Source organism: Sus scrofa, chromosome 8 (assembly GCF_054392235.1).
Source record: "Sus scrofa isolate SSC_HxYL_T2T_F1_AM1 chromosome 8, Sscrofa_HxYL_maternal_Yorkshire_Landrace_v2.0, whole genome shotgun sequence".
NCBI classification, from domain to species: Eukaryota; Metazoa; Chordata; class Mammalia; order Artiodactyla; family Suidae; genus Sus; species Sus scrofa.
This window is the reverse complement of record NC_139390.1, coordinates 29,923,135-29,941,320: the sequence shown is the minus strand read 5'-3', so window position 1 is coordinate 29,941,320 and position 18,186 is coordinate 29,923,135. Positions and strand designations below refer to the sequence as shown.

Sequence of the window (18,186 nt, the reverse complement as noted above, 5' to 3'; positions counted from 1 at the left end):
AGCTTTTATTCCAATGGCATATTAGTTTGCTGGGACTGCTACAAGGTGTCTTAAACAATAGCAATTTATTTTCTTACTTATCTGGAGGCTAGAAGTCTGAGATCAAATAGCAGCAATGGTTGCTTTTTAGCGCCCTGAGGGCAGGATCTGTTCCAGACTTGGGTCTTTCTTTGGCTTGTAAATGGTCTCTCGTGACATCTTTGCATTGTCTTCCTCTGTGCTTATCTGTGTCCAAATTTCCTCTTCCTATAAGGACACCAGTCATATTAGGTCCACCCTAATCCTTATTTCAACTTAATTACCTCTGTTAAAGACCTCAATCTCCAAATGTGGTCCTATTCTGAGATCCTGGAGGTTAGGACTTCAACATAGGGATGTGCCCAGAAGGGTGGGCACGAGACCCAACTCAACCCCATGACAAGTGGGCATTGACGGCAGAGCAGTGAATGAAGCTTAGAAGTCAGGTGGTCCTGGTTGCAGTGTGCCAGGCATACCAGGTGTGTCATTGCATTTAGTGCTGTAACCAGCCCGTGAAGAATTGTTCTCCCCGGTTTACAATGGGGAAACTGAAGGCAGACCACACGTTAGTTCATATGGGGTGTGCTTTTGTGATACTGTGTATAATGTTTTCACTGGGTTAAAATCTTGGAAATGGAAAGTAAGCCATGGCTAAATGTGTAGGGCATATACTTCTACCTATTTCAGATTCAGAACTGGAAATTTCTGGATGTTTGTAAGGAGGGTGAAAGTGTGTGTTTTTTTTTGTTGTTGTTGTTAGTTTTTCCTTTTTTACATTAGGTTCTAAGAATAAAACCAAAGATAGGAGTACTCTTTGATAATTAAGTATCATTTTCTCTTTGTAGCAAAAAATTATTGTGTAACAACATGAAGAGTTTCCGCTGCAACATAGTAGGTTAATGATCCAGCTTGTCTCTGTGGAGGTGCCTGTTCCATCCCTCTCCTGGCACAGTGGATTAAGGATCCGGCATCAGTGCTACTGTGGCAAAAGTCACAGCTGCTGCTCGGATTCAGTCCCTGTCCCAGGAACTTGCATACATTGCAGTATGGCCAAAACCCCACCCAAAACATTATATGTAATTATATGTTATCTTAATATATATGTTTATAATAAATATGTAATTATCTAGTGTATAAACCCTACATTTCATATTGCAATGATAATTTTCCTATTGATTATCTAGATTCAAAGAAACTAATAGGTCATCTCCAATCTGTACTCTTGATTTATCTCCAGACTAGCAAACCTGCCTTGGTAGTGCCTCTGTGACGGGAATCCTCCCCATATTATCTGTTTTTCCTGTTAATCCAGCCGTGCTGTTCCTCTGGTGGACGGATTCAAAGTTGGCCAGCATTATGGACGACCAGCCATTGTGGGGCAGGCCATGTCACAGAAACCCAGGCTTCTCAGAAATATGGAAAACCAAAGGATGATACAGTGCCTTTTTTAGGAGCATCCCTTTTGTTCAGTTATTTTATGGGAAAAAAGTTAAGTAAACTACCAGCAAGCAATTTAAACCATAATTTAAAGACTGAAATGACAGGGGTGTGTATTATAATATAAAACAATCTTTGCATTAACTTTCAAGATGAAACCTCTTTCAAAAAAGTTGCTTTTGTTTTGAGTGTGCCTTCAGTTCAACAGAGATGTGAACCACACCCCTCCCCCCTTCCTGAGGGGTTCTTGGGAGAAAACCTTTGAGAAGCGCTCAACACTTTTGTCATTCAAACTTCATAACAACCTTAGGAGGTATATCACCCTCAGTTTTTTAATTTTAAATGATTTTTATTTTTTCCATTATAGCTGGTTTACAGTGTTCTGTCACTTTTCTACTTTGCAGCCAGGTGACCCAGTCACACATACACATATACATTCTCTTTCTCCCATTATCCTGCTCCATCATAAGCATCTAGATATAGTTTCCAGTGCTATAGGCGGGATCTCATTGCTTATCCATTCCAAAGGCAATCGTTTGCATCTATTCACCCCAAATTCCCAGTCTATCCCCTTCCCTCCCCCTCCCTCTATTATCCTCATTTAAGAGATCAGAAAACAGAAGCTTGCATAAATTATCTTGGCCAAATTAAGACAGCAGGTAAATAGCAGAGGCGAGTGTTAGACTTTCTCACTCCAAGTCCAGGGCATTTAAAAAAAAATTTTTTTTAATTGAAGCATAGTTGATTTACAATGTTATGTTCATTTTAGATGCATAGCAAAGTGATTCGGTTTACACACACACACACACACACACACACACACACACACACACACACACATTCTTTTTCAGATTCTTTTCCTTATAGGTTATTACAAGATACTGAGTACAGTTCCCTATGCTATACCGTAGGTCCTTGTCGTTTATCTAATTTATGTATAATAGTGTGTATCTGTTAATCCCAAACTCCTAATTTATCCCTCCCTCACCTCACCTCCCCCTTTGGTAACCATGAATTTGTCTTCTATGTCTGTGATTCTGTTTCTGTTTCATAAATACATTCATTTGTATCACTTTTTTAAGATTCCAGATGTAAGTGATATCATATGGTGTTTGTCTTTCTCTGTCTGACTTACCTCACTTAGTATGACAGTCTCTAGGTCCATCCATGACATTATCTCATTTTTTTAATAACTGGGTAATAGTCCATTATATATATGGATATATATATATATATATATATATATATATGAATATGTATCACATTTTCTTTATCCATTCCTCTGTTGACAGGCGTTTAGATTGCTTCCATGTATTGGTTATTTCCAGGGCATTTTATATTGCAATATAGCCACTCTTTAGATGAATAGGCCTCAGTCCTCATGAGGCTGAATAGGCCTCACAGCTCTGCATTTCCCCATGTCCCAACCTCATTCATTCATGGTTTCAAGCATTTATTTGTGCATTTAATCAACAAATATTTATTGGGAGCTTAACATGTGCCAGACTTTATGCTGGGCCCTAAAGACACAATAGTTAACAAAACAGGTATAGTTCTTTCCCTCAGGGAGCCTACACCCTAGTGGGACAACAGATATTAAACAAATAATCATCAAAAAATATTTGTTTGCAAACTCTGGTAATTGTCATAAAGGAAAAAATAGTGTGATGAGAGGAAAAAAACAGGTGAATTAATTTAGTTGATAGAAAATATTTCTTTAAGAAAGTAATTTTTTACATAAAATTTTTATTATTTTTTAAAGAATTCTAGTACAGAGATGTTAAATCACAGTTTTCTTCATAAATTACATAATTGGATTTGAATGTGTCCATTATACTCTTTTCTGGATTTTCTTAGAAAGAAATAACTTAAATAATAAGACAAGAAAGTGACCTTTAATCTGATGTCCAAAACATGAGTTAGGTAGAGGAAAATAGCTGAAAATAGTTACAAATTGCCATCCTATAAAACCCATCACTATAATTCCCTCTATCTCCGTTATCCCTTCTCTGTCAACAATAAGATTGAATTCTCACCCTCAGCCATCAAATTTATCCTTTTCTAATACATCCTTCTGACTGTCCAACCATCCACCCATCCGTCCGTCCGTCTGTCCGTCCGTCCGTCCATCCATCCATCCATCCATCCATCCATCCATCCATCTATCCTTCATTGAACATCTACCATGCCCCTGGCACTACTGTGCCCCAAATCCTTTACTTTTTCATCTTCTCTCTCGTTTCCTTTTTTCTTCTTTGACCACTTCAACCTTGTGCCACTTTATCTGATTCTTGAATTTCCTATTTTTGACCCACAATCTTCTGTTTTTGATGCACATCTTCAATGTTTATGTCCTTCCCAGTCCTTTCTGTCACCTCCTCTCCCTTTGGCTAAACTGTCATTTCTCATCCTATTTTCAATACGTTGGGTTCTTTCCCCACATTTTTCTGATTTTTTTTCTAATAAGGTACAAGAAAATTAATGAGATTGTGTGTGTGTGTGTGTGTGGTCAACTAGTTGGAATTTCATCCCTTAACAAAGAAATGCTGCTAATATAAAACAAACCTCTTCTTTCATCTATTTATGTATCTATTGCATCTATCACCTGTCTATATTTTGGATAGGTTCTTTAACTATAAACTCCTGGAAGCAGTCAGTTCTATTGGTTTACCCTAATATAGCATCTAGAATTTATGGTAATCTTTTCCTAAATTTTTGAAAGAGGAATCCTTTCCGGGCTTACTAATGTGTTTGTTGTACCTCTGATATAAATGCAGAAATGAATTCAGAAATGCGCAGCACAAGATTAGCCTGCTTTAAGACTCCCCAATAAAGTTATCTCTGTCCTTCCTATCATAACCTGGACATGAGGAATTATGTCAGCAATAATATAGTGTATCATAAACTGCCACAGCAAACCCACCAGGAAAGGTTCTACACTTACCTCTCTATTTCCACAAATGTCAGTTAAATCTAACTAATGTCCTTTGGAAAGTCTGAAGAGCTAGAGTACACGATCTAGAAAATTCTACCTATCAAAAGATAAGTAGAGGGGATTTCCCCTTCAAGACATGTTGGAATAACAAGGACCGGACTTAATTGCCCACCATAAATACTAGAAAGTTGGATAAAATATGAAACAATGACTTTGGACAATGGTCTGTATAGGACTGTGATCCTAGAGAGAAGAAAAACAAAATGAGCTTGATAATTGCCCTGGCTCTCTGCCTGGAAGCAATTTCTAGACTCTAGATCCAAACAGATCCTGGCAGTATTGCTGAGTTGAGGAGGTGAAGGTTGGAGTTTGGGGAGGCCGAGGTGGCGAGAGTTAGTTGGGGCAGAGTTCTGAGAAGGAGGAAGCTATGCAGAAAAAGATCTCTAGAAATAATGTAGTGTAGGGATCTCTTGTGTGTTTACTGAGTACCATGACACAAACATATAGAAGGCTGGGCAGAAAAGACTGGTGAGTTGTAAGCCGACTAAATCCAGGGCACGTACTAAATGAGAAAAAATATTTGAAGAAATAATGGCTGAAACACTCTAAGATTTGAAGAAAACTATCTTTTGTAAATCTAAAAGCTTAAAAGGTCATAAAAAAAATTAAGGCACATGATAATCAAATTTCTGAAAACCAGCATTGAAGAGAATCTTAAAAGCAGTTAGAGAAAAAATATATATTACACACAGAGGAACAGATGTATAAACTTCACTTTAGAAACTTTGCTAGCCAGAAGACAATGAAATAATATCTTTAGAGTGCTAAAAGAAAAAAGCTAATTTAGAATTCTGAATGCAATGAAAACATTCTTCAAAACAAAAGTGAAATAAAAACTTTATCAGACAAACAAAACTTGAGAGAATTTGTTGCCAGCAGATATATATTACAAGAAGTGTTAGAGAAAATTATTCAGGCTAAAGCAAAATGATATCAGATGGAAACTTGGAGTACAGTGTGCCAGAAATTCTCAAATATGTGGACAAATAGACAAGATTTTGTTTTTTTTAACATTTCTTTAAAAAGTTAATTTCACTGTATATAGAAAAATAATTATGAGATTTATCAAATATGTAGAAATAAAATGTATGGCAATACCTTGAAGGACAGGGTGGGGAAATGGCAGTCCATAGTTGTAAGAGCTTTATATAATACATGAGGTAATATACTATTATCTGAACATATATTATGAGCTAAAACATATATCGTAAAGTGTAGAACGAATACTAAAAGTTTAATAAAATTAAGAACAGTAGTGTTATTAATTGTATATTAAGAAGCATCAGTTAATTCAAAAGAAGAAGAAAGCAACAAGATGAGACAAATAGAACACCAATAGCAAAATGGTAAATTTAAACTTAACTATGTTGATAATAAAATTAAATGTATATGATCTAAATACGCCAATTGAAAGTCAGAGATTGTCAGACTAGATAAAAAAGTACGATTCTATGACATGCTTTGTATGGGAATACCACTTTAAATATATAGACCAGATGGGTTAAAATGAAAAGGCTAGAAAAAGATATTATGAAAACACTAATCGAAAGAAAGCTTAATACGCTATATTAATGTAATACAAAGCAGAAAACATAAAAAGGAATATACTAGGAATTCTTTTTTCTTTTTCTTTTTCTTTTTTTTTTTCCTACACCTGTGTCATGTAGAAGTTCCCGGGCCAGGGATCAAACTTGCATCACAGTAGTGACCCAAGCCGCTACAGTGACAATGCTGGATCCTTAACCAGCTGTGCCACAGGGGAACACCAAGAATAATGGAGTTATCCTTTATAATGATAAAATCAATTTAACAGGAAGATATGATAATCTTAAGTGTAATAGGGCTTCAAAAATAAAATAAAACCTGACAGAACAGGTCAAAGTTCTGGGAATCATATAAATTCTTTTAAGTTAGTCAGTTGTGTGGCATTGGAGAAATCATTTAATCTATGAGTGAAAGTTTATTCCCTTGTAAAATAAAAATAATCACACATATATCATGAGGATTAGATAAAAGCATACATGAACTTAAAACAAAAAACAAAACAAAACAAAACCCCGGACAGACCTGGAAGGAAATTAAAAATCCCAGAATTACAATTGGAATAGTCACCATTCTTCTAGTAATCAATAAAGAAAGAAGATAGAAAATCAGCAAAATGTTGAAAACTTGAATGACATCATCAATTAATGGGACCTAATTGGCATTCATAGGATACTTTGCCCCCAAACAGCAGAATACACATTTTTTACAAGTTCATATAGAACATTAACCAAAAGAGACCATATGTTAGTCATAAAACAAATGCCAAAAAAATTAGTATAAGTATTGAAATCATAGAATTTATCCTTTAACCATAGTGAAATTAAAGTAGAAATTAATAAGAGCTCTTATGGAAATTATAAAATACTTAAGAATTAAACAATACACTTCTTAACAACATATGGTTCAAAGACAAAATCAGAAGAGAATTTAGAAAACATTTTGACCTGAATGAAAATGAAAACACATAACAAAATTATGAGATGTTGTTAGAGCAGAATCTCAAGGGAGATGTATAGTTAATTGTTTATATTAGAGAAGAAGAAAGGTCTAAAATCAATAACCTAAGATTATTCCTTTTGAAAAAGACATGGATAACAAATTAAACCTGAAGAAATTAGAAGGGAAAAAATTAAGAAAAAAGCAGAAATTAATGACATATAAAACAAATACTAAAGTCAATGAAGCAAAAAGTTCATTGGTAAATTTCAACAAAATATATAAACTCATTAAGAAAAAGAAAGGTAGATGACACAAATTGTCAATATCAGGAACGAAAGTGGGACATGCTGCAGATGCTACAGACATCACAAAGATGGTGAATGAATATATGAATAATTTTATGTAGATAAATTTAACAACTTGAATGGGAAGTTTCCTTAGAAGAGTCATCTTATCAAATATGAATGAAGAAGAAGTAGAAAGCTTAAGTAGCCCTATATCTAGTTAAAAAATTAAATGTATAATTTTTTTATTTTTATAGTTTTATTGAAGACTAGCTGATTTAGAATGTTGTGATAATCTTTGCGGTACAACAAAGTGGTTTGGTTATACATGTACACACGTCCATTCTTTTTTCAGATTCTTTTCCCACATAGACCATCACAGAATGTTGGGTAGAGTTCCCAGTGCTATACAGTTCCCATTGATGGCTAATCATTCCATATACCACAGTGTGCATAAGCCAAATCCAAACTCCAAGTCCATCCTCTCCTCCCCCAACATGTCCCCTTTGGTAACCAAAAGTTTGTTTTCAACATCTGTGAGTTTGCTTCTGTTCTGCAAAAAAGTTCATTTGTATCCTTTTTTTTTTTTAAGATTCCACATATAAGTGATATCATACGATGTTTGTCTTTCACTGTCTGACTACACTTAGTATGATAATCTCTGGGTCCAAATGGCATTGTTTCATTCTTTTTTTCTGGCTGAGTAATATTCCATTGTATACATGTACCGCATCTTCTGTATCCAGAAGATACAGAAGGAGATTTAGGTTACATCCATGTCTCCGCTATTGTAAATAGTGCTGCAGTGAACATTGGGGTGCATGTATCTTTCTGAATTATGGTTTTCTGTGGGTAGATGTCCAGGAGTGGGACTGCTGGATTATGTGGTAGTTCTATTTTTAGTTTTCTAAGGAATCTCCCTACTGTTTTCCATAGTGGTACCAGTTTATATTCCCAAATGTGTAAATTTAAAAATTTCCCACAAAGAAAACTTTAGGCTCACATGGCTTCACTTCTGAATTCTATCAAATATTCAAGAAAGAAACATATCAGGGAATTTCCATTGTGGCTCAGTGGAAACGAATCTGACTGGGAACCATGAGGTTGTGGGTTCGATCCCTGGCCTCTCTCAGTGGGTTAAGAATCCAGCATTGCCATGAGCTGTGGTGTAGGTCACGGATGAGGCTTGGATCCTGCATTGCTGTGGCTGTGGTGTAGGTTGATGGTTGTAGCTCTGATATGAGCCCTTGCCTGGGAACCTCTATATGCTTTGGGTGCTGCCCTAAAAAGCAAAAAAAAAAAAGATTTCACAAACTCTTTCAGAAAATAGGAGGATGGAATACTTCCAAACTCACTTCAAAAGGCCAGCATCACTTTGATATGAAAGTCTCTCAGTAACAGCACAAGGGAGAGAAAGAAAAAAAAAAGAAAAATAACGAGTAGAGACCAATAAGCTTCATAAACATAGCCACAAAAATCCTTAGCAAAATACTAGCAAATTGAGCCTAATGAGCTCTTAAAGGAATAAAGCAAAGGGGTAGGAGTTATTTCGGGAATGTGAGAAAACCTAGAGGAAGATCATTGAAGATGGGTGTGGATGCCAATGGGAAATAAAGATAAAAAGGGAACATCATGGAATTCCCATTGTGGCACAGTGGGTTAGGGATCTGGCATTGCTGCAGCTGTGCATTGGATTTGATCCGTGGCCTAGAAACTTCCATGTGCAGCAGGTACAGCCAAAAAAAAAAAAAAAAAAAAAGAAAAGGAACATCATCATGAGCTCCAGTCATCTTGATTTCCATTCTTATTTATAGCAGCTGACATTTTTGAGCATTTACCACCTTCCAGGAAGCATGTTCAGAGTTGTATGTGAATTCTCTTGTTTCGTCTTTGCAAGAACCCCCTAAAGTAGGGACCATGGTTGTTGGCATTTTACAAATGAGTAAACTAAAGCATAGAGAAACCTAGAAACTTGTCCCCAGTCCTACCGGTGTTAAGATTTGTACCTATGCCGTCTGTCTCCAGATCCTGTACTAATGCACACTCTACCAGAACTGCTCCTTTTCTGTGCTTTTGTCTGGCAAGGCTTATTTCTTCACTCCTAAACATTTATCTACTTTTTCAGTCCATCATTAAGAACTGCCATCTGAGTCAAAGTACTAAAGTGCTTCTAAGTAAAACTATGTTTATGAAACTATAAACTCATAATACTAGAATGAGAGATATGCTGGGTTACCCTCTTCTAAATTTTTATGTGGCTACAAATATTGACATCTCCAAGAAGTGGGAAAAATACTTTCCCGTCCCTATGTGTAGAACAAAATGCCTTTTCTTCTTCTGTGTAGACCTGGATTTCAGTGCTGGCACTGTGCCTCGATGGCATCTGAACTTGGGCAAGGTCTTTAAGCCCTGTAGACTTTTGTTCTCAGACTTGTAAAATGCCATGGTTCTGCCTCTGGGATGGCATAGTGTGCCGATGAGGAAGATAACTAGGGTATTCTTTTCTTCTTTCTGCTTCTCCCTAGCTTTTCCTCTTCTACGATGCTTCCTCAGAGTTTCAGAAGTTTGACCCTCTCCAGAAAAGCCTTTTTCAAACTTTTTTGACCGTTGTCCACCAAAGAAATAACTTTACTTCACACACCAATAGACACATTATATACACATACATATAGAATGAAAGTGACCACCTAGTTTTTTGTACCAACTAGGAAAGTTATTACTTTTGAAAGTAACTATGCTGAGACAATGGGAATAAGCTGGCAGTGTTCTGGGAAAATGGGGCCACATGTCACAAACCACTTGACCTTCCTTAATTTGATGCACTCTGTTATTTTATCATGTGTTTTAGTTAATTTTAAAAGAGCTCAGACCTATTAAGTAGATTTTCATAACCTATGAATGAGGCCTTTCCCAGGCTTTTTGATTCGCTCTAGAGAATGACTTATCTGACCATCCAACATTTCTGGTATCCAGAAGTACTGGAGGTGAGCATATACAAATATGCAACATTTCTGGAGACCTCAGGCGCTGGACAAGATGGGTTCTGATCGCCAGAACCACACTCGTTCCAACTCTGTTTCTGTTTGTTCATGCATTCATTATCCGTTCTTTTCATTCCCTCATTTTTCAAATACTTTGAGCACGTTCTGTACCACCAAGTGCTGGAAATGACCAAATACTGAGGGCTGGGACACGATCCCGGCTCTTGAGTTCCTGGGGTGGACGAGGATTGACGCCCGCGGGGACACATCGTTACGGGACAGGGAGATGAGTGTGAAGTTCCAAGGCGATCGGGAGGCCGTAGGAACGTGGAAGAAAGATCCACTACCTTTGCCGGGGAGGAGGAAAGGAGTCAGAGGAAAAGCGTTGCATTAGGTTCTCAAAGACCGGGAGGAACGGAGGATGGGGAGTCCTTACAAGGGACTATTGGTAAGAGCAACTTTTTTCTCCCCCCCTTCAGCAGTATGTACTGACTGCGGTGCCGCGGCCACGCCCTCAACTCAGTGCTCCACAGGCTTCTGCTGTGGTGGCTGTGTCTATTTCCCGTGTTTCTCACACGGATTTCAAACTTCATGAGCTTACTTAACACCTCTTCTATTTCGGCCTGTTATTTTTGTTGTTGTTGTTTTTAATACGCAATGAATGGGTACTAGCCCTCCTCCTTCTCTTGTCCCATGCAACTCACTGGCCTTTATTTTTTTCCCGCACGTTTCACCTTCTATATATGCATATATGAGTGTGTGTGTGTGTGTATTTTTTTACCTATTATATTTATTATCTGTTTCCTCCTCCTAGGAAGTAAGCCGAGGAAGGGGAGGGTTGGTCTGTTTTGTTCACCGAGGTGTCCTGCCCCTGGAAAAGTGCCTGGTACATACACAGTTGGTCCCTGAAAAATAATGGGAGTGATCCGAAGGAGCCAATTTCTGTATCCAGGATGTAATTAGTATCGGCTCATATGTGAAGGAAAATGCATAGGAAAAAATTTGAAACTTACAAGGGACTATTGGTAAGAGCAACTTTTTTCTCCCCCCCTTCAGCAGTATGTACTGACCGCTTGCTCTCTGTCAGCCCTACTGTGAGCACTGGGATTTCAGAGCACAGAACAGATCTAATTTCTTTCTTTATGGAGCTCACCTGGCAGAAGGAAGCAGATGTTAACGAGCTATGTAATTGTATATTTGGGGTAAAAATTAAAGGTGCTGTGAAAGCCTGAAACAGTAGCACATGACTTGGCCTGGCAGATCAGGGAAGTTATTTTTAAGCTGAGTTTACTCAGTGAAAGAGAGGAGTGGGAGAGAGAGAGCATTTGAGCAGAAGAAAGAGAGAAAACTCCTAGAGTGGGAAAGAGAGTACCTGAGTCTTCCAGGTGTGGCCAGAGGAGCCTGCGGGAGGGAGGAGGGGCTTAGCAGAATAGAAGAGGTAGAAGAGCAGGCTAGGTAGCTCCAGGTGGGTGCCTGTGTTGGGGGTTGGCTTTTTAGCCCAAGAGCAAAGGGAGACTGTGAGCAGGTTATAAGCTGGGGATGCTGAGATAAAAAGATAGCTCAGGTTAAACTGCAGACAGGGGATTGGGGGGAGGGCAGAGAGGCTCTGGAGAGCCAGTGGGGAGGGTGCTGCCCTGGTCAAAGCACGATGTGGTGGTTGGAGTGGAAATGAAGAGACATGAGTAGATCAGAGAAGTATTTATTAGATAAAATTGAAGTCAATGGCTCTCTCATGGTTTCAGATAAATAGATTACAGCTTGTATGTGTAAGGTTTTTGAATGTTTCTCTGAACCAGTATGTAAATAAAGAGGCATCTTGAGTGGTTTGTCAACGTTCTCTGTGATATGTATACAAATATTAGTAAGAAATGGGCCCCATCTACCATGACCCAGCAGCCCCTACGGAGCTGGGGGCAGGGAGAGCTTCTGGGGCAGGAAACAAGGGAGGGGGGCGGTTGGTATTGATGAGGATAAGATAATAAAAGGGGGGTGTGTGTGCACGCATGGAACCCTGTCTCCACCCCTTTCAATCCTTCCTTCTAGCCCCACGTCTTTCTTTCCATATGCTCCTCTCAGCCTACAGAGTTACAGTCAGTGGTTCTTATTGGTTTTTGGACCTTACCCTGAGAATAAAGCACATCCAACACACATAAAAAATTTCATGTATTAGGGGCTCTAGGACCCCAGATTTAAGAATCTCTGACCTGTAGGGTGTGTAAAAAGACAATGCATAGACAAAATAAAATATATTTAGCCAATAAATATATCAAAGATGGTCAAGCTCTCTAACAATCTGTTGAGCCAAACAAAGATGAAATAACATCTTTCATCTATCAGACTGGCAAAGATTTACACCTTGTAATATCCAGCTTGACTATAGTGGCGGGGGGATGAGCGCTCTTGTACACTGGTTGAGCATACAATGGAACAACTTTTTAGATCCTTTAACCTCGTAATTCCAATCCTAAGAAAATATCCTTTAAGAAAACAAACATAGGCGTGCAGTAGTCAAAGATGGTCATTGCAGCAATGACAGAAAATTAGGAACCGCTGAAATGACTACCAACAGGGAAATGGTTAAATACCTTTGAAACATACCCTTACCATTCACTGGAGTCCTGTGCCATCCAAAAGAATGAAATTGATCTGTACCGATACTATGTTAAGTGAATAAGTCAAGTTGTAGACAATGTATGTAGCAATGCATTCTACATTAGAGAACTCACAAAAAGATCTGTGTTCTATACAAATGCTGTTGTGTACATTTAGCAAATATACCCATGGATTTACATGAAACTCATCATAGCGATTAACCCTGGGGAGTAGGGCTTGGTTGAAGGGTTAGGGAGAAGGGAAAGCTTGAAATTTTCCTCTTTTGTGTACTTCTCTATTGTTTGAATTTGTTTTCACAAGGTTGTGCTACATTATCTTTGTCTTAAGAAATAAAGGTAACATAGGCATTCCTCACCTTGAGGTTCTTTACGACTGTACAGCTCGCCTTTAAAATTTGAGATGGGAGAAGAGGCGAGCCATAGATGTGCCTCAGTCTCCTCTCATTACGGTATTACAGTGATGTCCCACGGTGTTGGGGATCAACCCTTCACTTAGGGTTGCAGGTTCTCCTTGATTTGGTCGCTTGTTGTCTCCACAGCATCTTCAGCAATCCTCCAACTCATAGACTCTGCCCTCATTGGAACTCATCAAGGTGTGGAGTTCCTGGGATTCTCCATAGTTTCTTTTTTCTTTTTAGGGCTGCACCTGAGGCATATGGAAGTTCTCAGGATAGGGATCGAATGCAAGCTGCAGCTGCCAGCCTATGCCACAGCCACAGCAATGCAGGATCCAAGCCATGTCTGTGACCTACACTGCTGCTTGTGGCAACGCCAGATCCTTAACCCACTGAGTGAGGTCAGGGATTGAACCTGAATCCTAATGGATACTAGTTGAGTTCTTAACCCACTGAGCCACAATGGGAACTCTGGGATTCTCCATAGTTTCTGATACATGTTTGCTTTTACAGGCTGCTCAGTTACCTGTAGCAACATCCTCGGCTGCCTAATGCTTGTCCTGTACAAGACTCGGTTTAAGCATCAGCTTCTCCAGAAGATCTGGTCCACAAGCCATCTCCACCCCAGCAGGTAGGGTACTGCTAAGTGGGTCATGCCCCATATTATACCACTCGTTGTGCCCTACTGCCACTTTATTTTGGTACCTGTTTTTTTTTTTTTTTTTTTTAAGGTGAGAACGCCCTGGGACAGAAGCTGTGCTTTGTGTTACTGTGTCCCCATTGTATAGCCCAGTGCCCGGCCACAGGAGGCCATGGCTAAATGGCTGTTGGGTGGTAAAATGCCCACATCCCCTTTCTGGGATTTTCAAAGAAGTATGAGACACAGAATTTTAAAATCTCTTGCAAATTACCTTTTTTACATAGAGCCCAAATTGAAATTTAGACTCACAAAACCACAGCACCTTCTAACTGGAAAGGACTTAATAATTATCTTGAAGAGATGTTTTCAATTAAGAGTCAGTAGGGTAGTGCAAGGCTTCACACTCCAAGAAAAATGAGAAAAATAGGAGCAATGGAATAGATTTTTAAAAAAAATCAGATTTGGAGTTCCCATTGTGGTGCAGCAGAAATGAATCCGACTAGGAACCATGAGGTTGTGGGTTCGATCCCTGGCCTCACTCAGTGGGTTAAGGATACGGTGTTGCCGTGAGCTGTGATGTAGGTCGCAGACGCGGCTCGGATCTGGTGTTGATGTGGCTCTGGCTTAGGCCAGCAGCAACAGCTCCAATTAGACTCCTAGCCTGGGAACCTCCATATGCCTCGGGTGCGGCCCTAAAAGGACAAAAAACAAAAGACAAAAAAAAAAAAAAAAAAAAGAAAAAAAATCAGATTAAATGCATTTAAAATGCTGCTTTCTTATTCTGAGATTATGTCTCCTCATTTTAAGGCTATTTATGAATTATGTGCTAGTATTTTTTTTAATTGTAATTGTTCTATTAAATTAAAAATTGTGGAAACTCCAACTCTTGTGCTTTTTCCCTCTGAACCAAGACCCTGAGAGACTGTGGCTTTGCCCATGGCCAAACCAAGAAACAAATGTCTCAGTTCAGTATCTTTCTGCTATTGTGTGTAATGTAATTGTGTACATTTAAACATTTCATAGATATGTTTGGTGTGACTGGTTTTCTGTTCAGCATTTTAAATTCAGAAATGAAACAATCAGTTAATATATTTGTATTACAATCAGAAATAGGCTTGCTCTCTGAGAAGTATCTCTAACCATAGGACATTGCATCTGTTAGTATTTGGTGAGGTTTTAAGAAACATCAGAGTCTTGAAATTATATATATATGTGATATTAATATTGATTTTCATATGGAAATAAAGACTGTTTAATTTCAACTTTTGGATGCTTCTTACGTTTGAAGATATTGTAAGCACCTTAAAAACAGAATTTGAGGAATTCCCGTTGTGGCTCAGTGGTTAACGAATCCGACTAGGAACCATGAGGTTTCAGGTTCGATCCCTGGCCTTGCTCAGTGGGTTAAGGATCCAGCATTGCTGTGAGCTGTGGTGGAGGTTGCAGACGCGGCTCGGATCCAGCGTTGCTGTGGCTGTGGTGTAGGCCAGCGGCTACAGCTCCAATTAGACCCCTAGCCTGGGAACCTCCATATGCCATGGGTGCGGCCCTAGAAAAGACAAAAAGACGAATAAAAAAAAAAAGGAATTTTAAGAGACTTTGAATTTGGCCGTTGCTTTGATTCTGATTTTAGGCATCTGAATACTGTCCAGCTGAGAAATTTCACTTCTAAGAGTTTATCATAAGAAAATAATGAGAGATGCATGCAGAAACCATGTACAAATGTATTCATTAAAACATCTGTGTTGGAGTTTCCGTCATGGCTCAGTGGTTAACGAACCCGACTAGTATCCATGAGGACACAGGTTTGATCCCTGGCCTCTCTCAGTGGGTTAAGGATCTGGCATTGCCGTGAGCTGTGTAGGTCACAGACGCAGCTCAGATCCTGCGTTGCTGTGGCTGTGGGGTGTAGGCTGGTGGCTACAGCTCCAATTCAACCCCTAGCCTTCGAACTTCCATATGCCACAGGTGCAGGCCTAAAAAGACCAAAAAAAAAAAAAAAAAAAAAAAAACCCAAAACATTTATGTTAATAAAGATTAGAAAAAACATAAATGCCCAATAATAAAGAACTGGTGAAATATACTTTGATATAGTCATTTTATGGGAAGTGATTTGATTATTAAATACGGCTGTTTTATATTCTTCTATGTACTGTATTTTCTAATTTTTATCAAACATTTTGCACTTATATAACTGAAAAGCTTTAATATCACCCCAGCTCAATGCTTCATCCAAAATTATGTTCCTTACTTGTTTTTCTTTTTTTTTAATTGAAGAAGACTTACAATGTTGTGATAATTTTTACTGTGCAACAAAGTGATTCAATTATACATATACACATATCCATTCGTTTTCAGATTCTTCTTCCATATAAATTTTCACAGCCTATTGAGTAGGGTGCCTGGTACTATACAGCAGGTCCCTGTTGACTATTTATTCCATATACCTTACCTGTTTTTATTAAGCTTCCTTTCCATTTTGACATTATAACTTAATAGCAAAAGTTCAGTATATGCAGACTCTAAGTTTTAATTTTTCAATTACAGCTTTTACATCTTCCATTATAATGTAGTTTAGCTTAACTTCAACATGTGGCACTGACCTGCTATAGCCCAGCACACAATCCAATGGAAAGCTGTTATTTTCATTTTGAACACTGTGCTCTGCTAGTTCATATTTGAGGCCTCTACATTCCTTTTTGGAGGGGGAGAAGTTCCTGGGCCAGGGATCGAACTGATGCCACGGCAGCTACCCAAGCCCCGGCAGTGACAACGCTGGATCCTTAACCCACTGTGCCACAAGAGAACTCCTGAGGCCTGTGCATTCCAATTAAGCATCAGTAAGGACCAGCACAACCATAAACTCAAAGATCTAGAGACTATTTGAAGACGCAATCCATTGAGATATTCCTTTTTTCCCTCTAGACCTGGCTGCATCTTAGCTCAGAGTAGAATATCGGCCATGGTTTTTTGCCAGGGTTGCAGCCTGTTGGCCTAAAAACCAGAACAAATAGTAGCTTTAGTATTTGCAGCTCAAAAGTTGTCTCTGAAAGAGGAGGACGAGAGCTGCCTGCTTACATCATAGTTATGTATGGCCCTTTGCGGGCGCCTGTGTACACATGAGTGTGTGTGCCTGCGTGTGTGTCTGAGAGAGGAGTGGGGGGGAAGGGGAAGGAGGAAGGAGAGAGGGAAGTGGATGGGGAGAGGGAGAGAGAGACAAAGTGAGTGGGATTGTGCCAAGCCATCTCTTTGGCACTAGGTTCATTTGCCCTTTATTCCTCTTATAGCCTCCAGCAGTCACTGCTAGTAGTTCTGCTTTTCAGTCGTTCATTAATTAGTTGTTCAGTGTCTGACTCTCTTCCTAGAAGGTAAGAGCCTTGAGGATAGGAACCATGTCTCTGCCCACCTCCTCTCTATTTCCCCAGTCCCTAGCACTGAGGTTTGTTTTTTGTTGGTGGTGGTGGTGGTGGGGTTTTTTTTGACATATGAAGTGAAAATTTAATAAACAGTTGAATAAAGGCAACTAAACCCTTATTTATTTTTTAACCTCAACCTTGTCTGACAGCTTCTATGGCTGCTGTCACCCGCCACCTCCCTTCTCCCAGCTGCGTCTTCAAGCCATTTTTAGAACAGGAAAGGATCATTTCATCAGACTGAAGTGGGTGCTTGGTGGCTACTTCTGCAGCGGGAGGACTGAATCACCCTCCATCCACAGGGAGCTTCAGAGCTTCTAAAGGTGGATTGAAGGCTTCAGCCCTGCTTTACGGGCGGCGGTCAGGATGGGTGTTTGCCGATGCTCTACATCTTTCTGTGACAAAAGCCACACATCTGCTTCACAGTCGGCAGTAACACAGGGCTGACACCCTTTTAGGATGGCTGACTTGGGTGACAGTGTGACTATGGGAACGCCAGTCCTCTCACGAACAAAGTCTACACCCATCTTCGTGTAACCTACTTTGCTTTGCCTCAAGAAAGCTCGGCACAGGCAGGCAGTTTTGTCTGCGGTGCTCACCGCTCTGTCTCCATCCCTAAGGGCAGTGCTTAAATGCTTACTCTGCGGGCACTCAGTAACTGTTTCTTGAATGAGTGATGAACTATCCTCATGACAGGTGAACATCATCTTGCGTCTGATGTGCTGTTTGGGCTGTATTTCGCCCACTGAGGAACTCCCAACGTGTACTGTTTATGCAGACAGCCACCTTTTTGCTCATCCTCCTCCCACCTCCGCCCCTGCAAATTTCAGTTCCAATACTCCGCTGCACGATCCTTCTCACGTGGATGCCATTTCTCCATTTTCCTTTACAGAACAGACAAACCACGAATGTTGGCAAACATACGCT

The 18,186-nt window shown here is 39.4% G+C and overlaps 1 long non-coding RNA gene across 1 annotated transcript in view; it reads left to right on the top strand.

The window, feature by feature from the left end:
• Positions 1-18,186, top strand: part of LOC100510918 (uncharacterized) — a 188,342-nt gene that overhangs the window by 15,467 nt on the left and 154,689 nt on the right. Inside the window, 1 exon segment of the long non-coding RNA NR_045041.1 lies at positions 13,720-13,837. This is a non-coding gene — a long non-coding RNA (uncharacterized LOC100510918).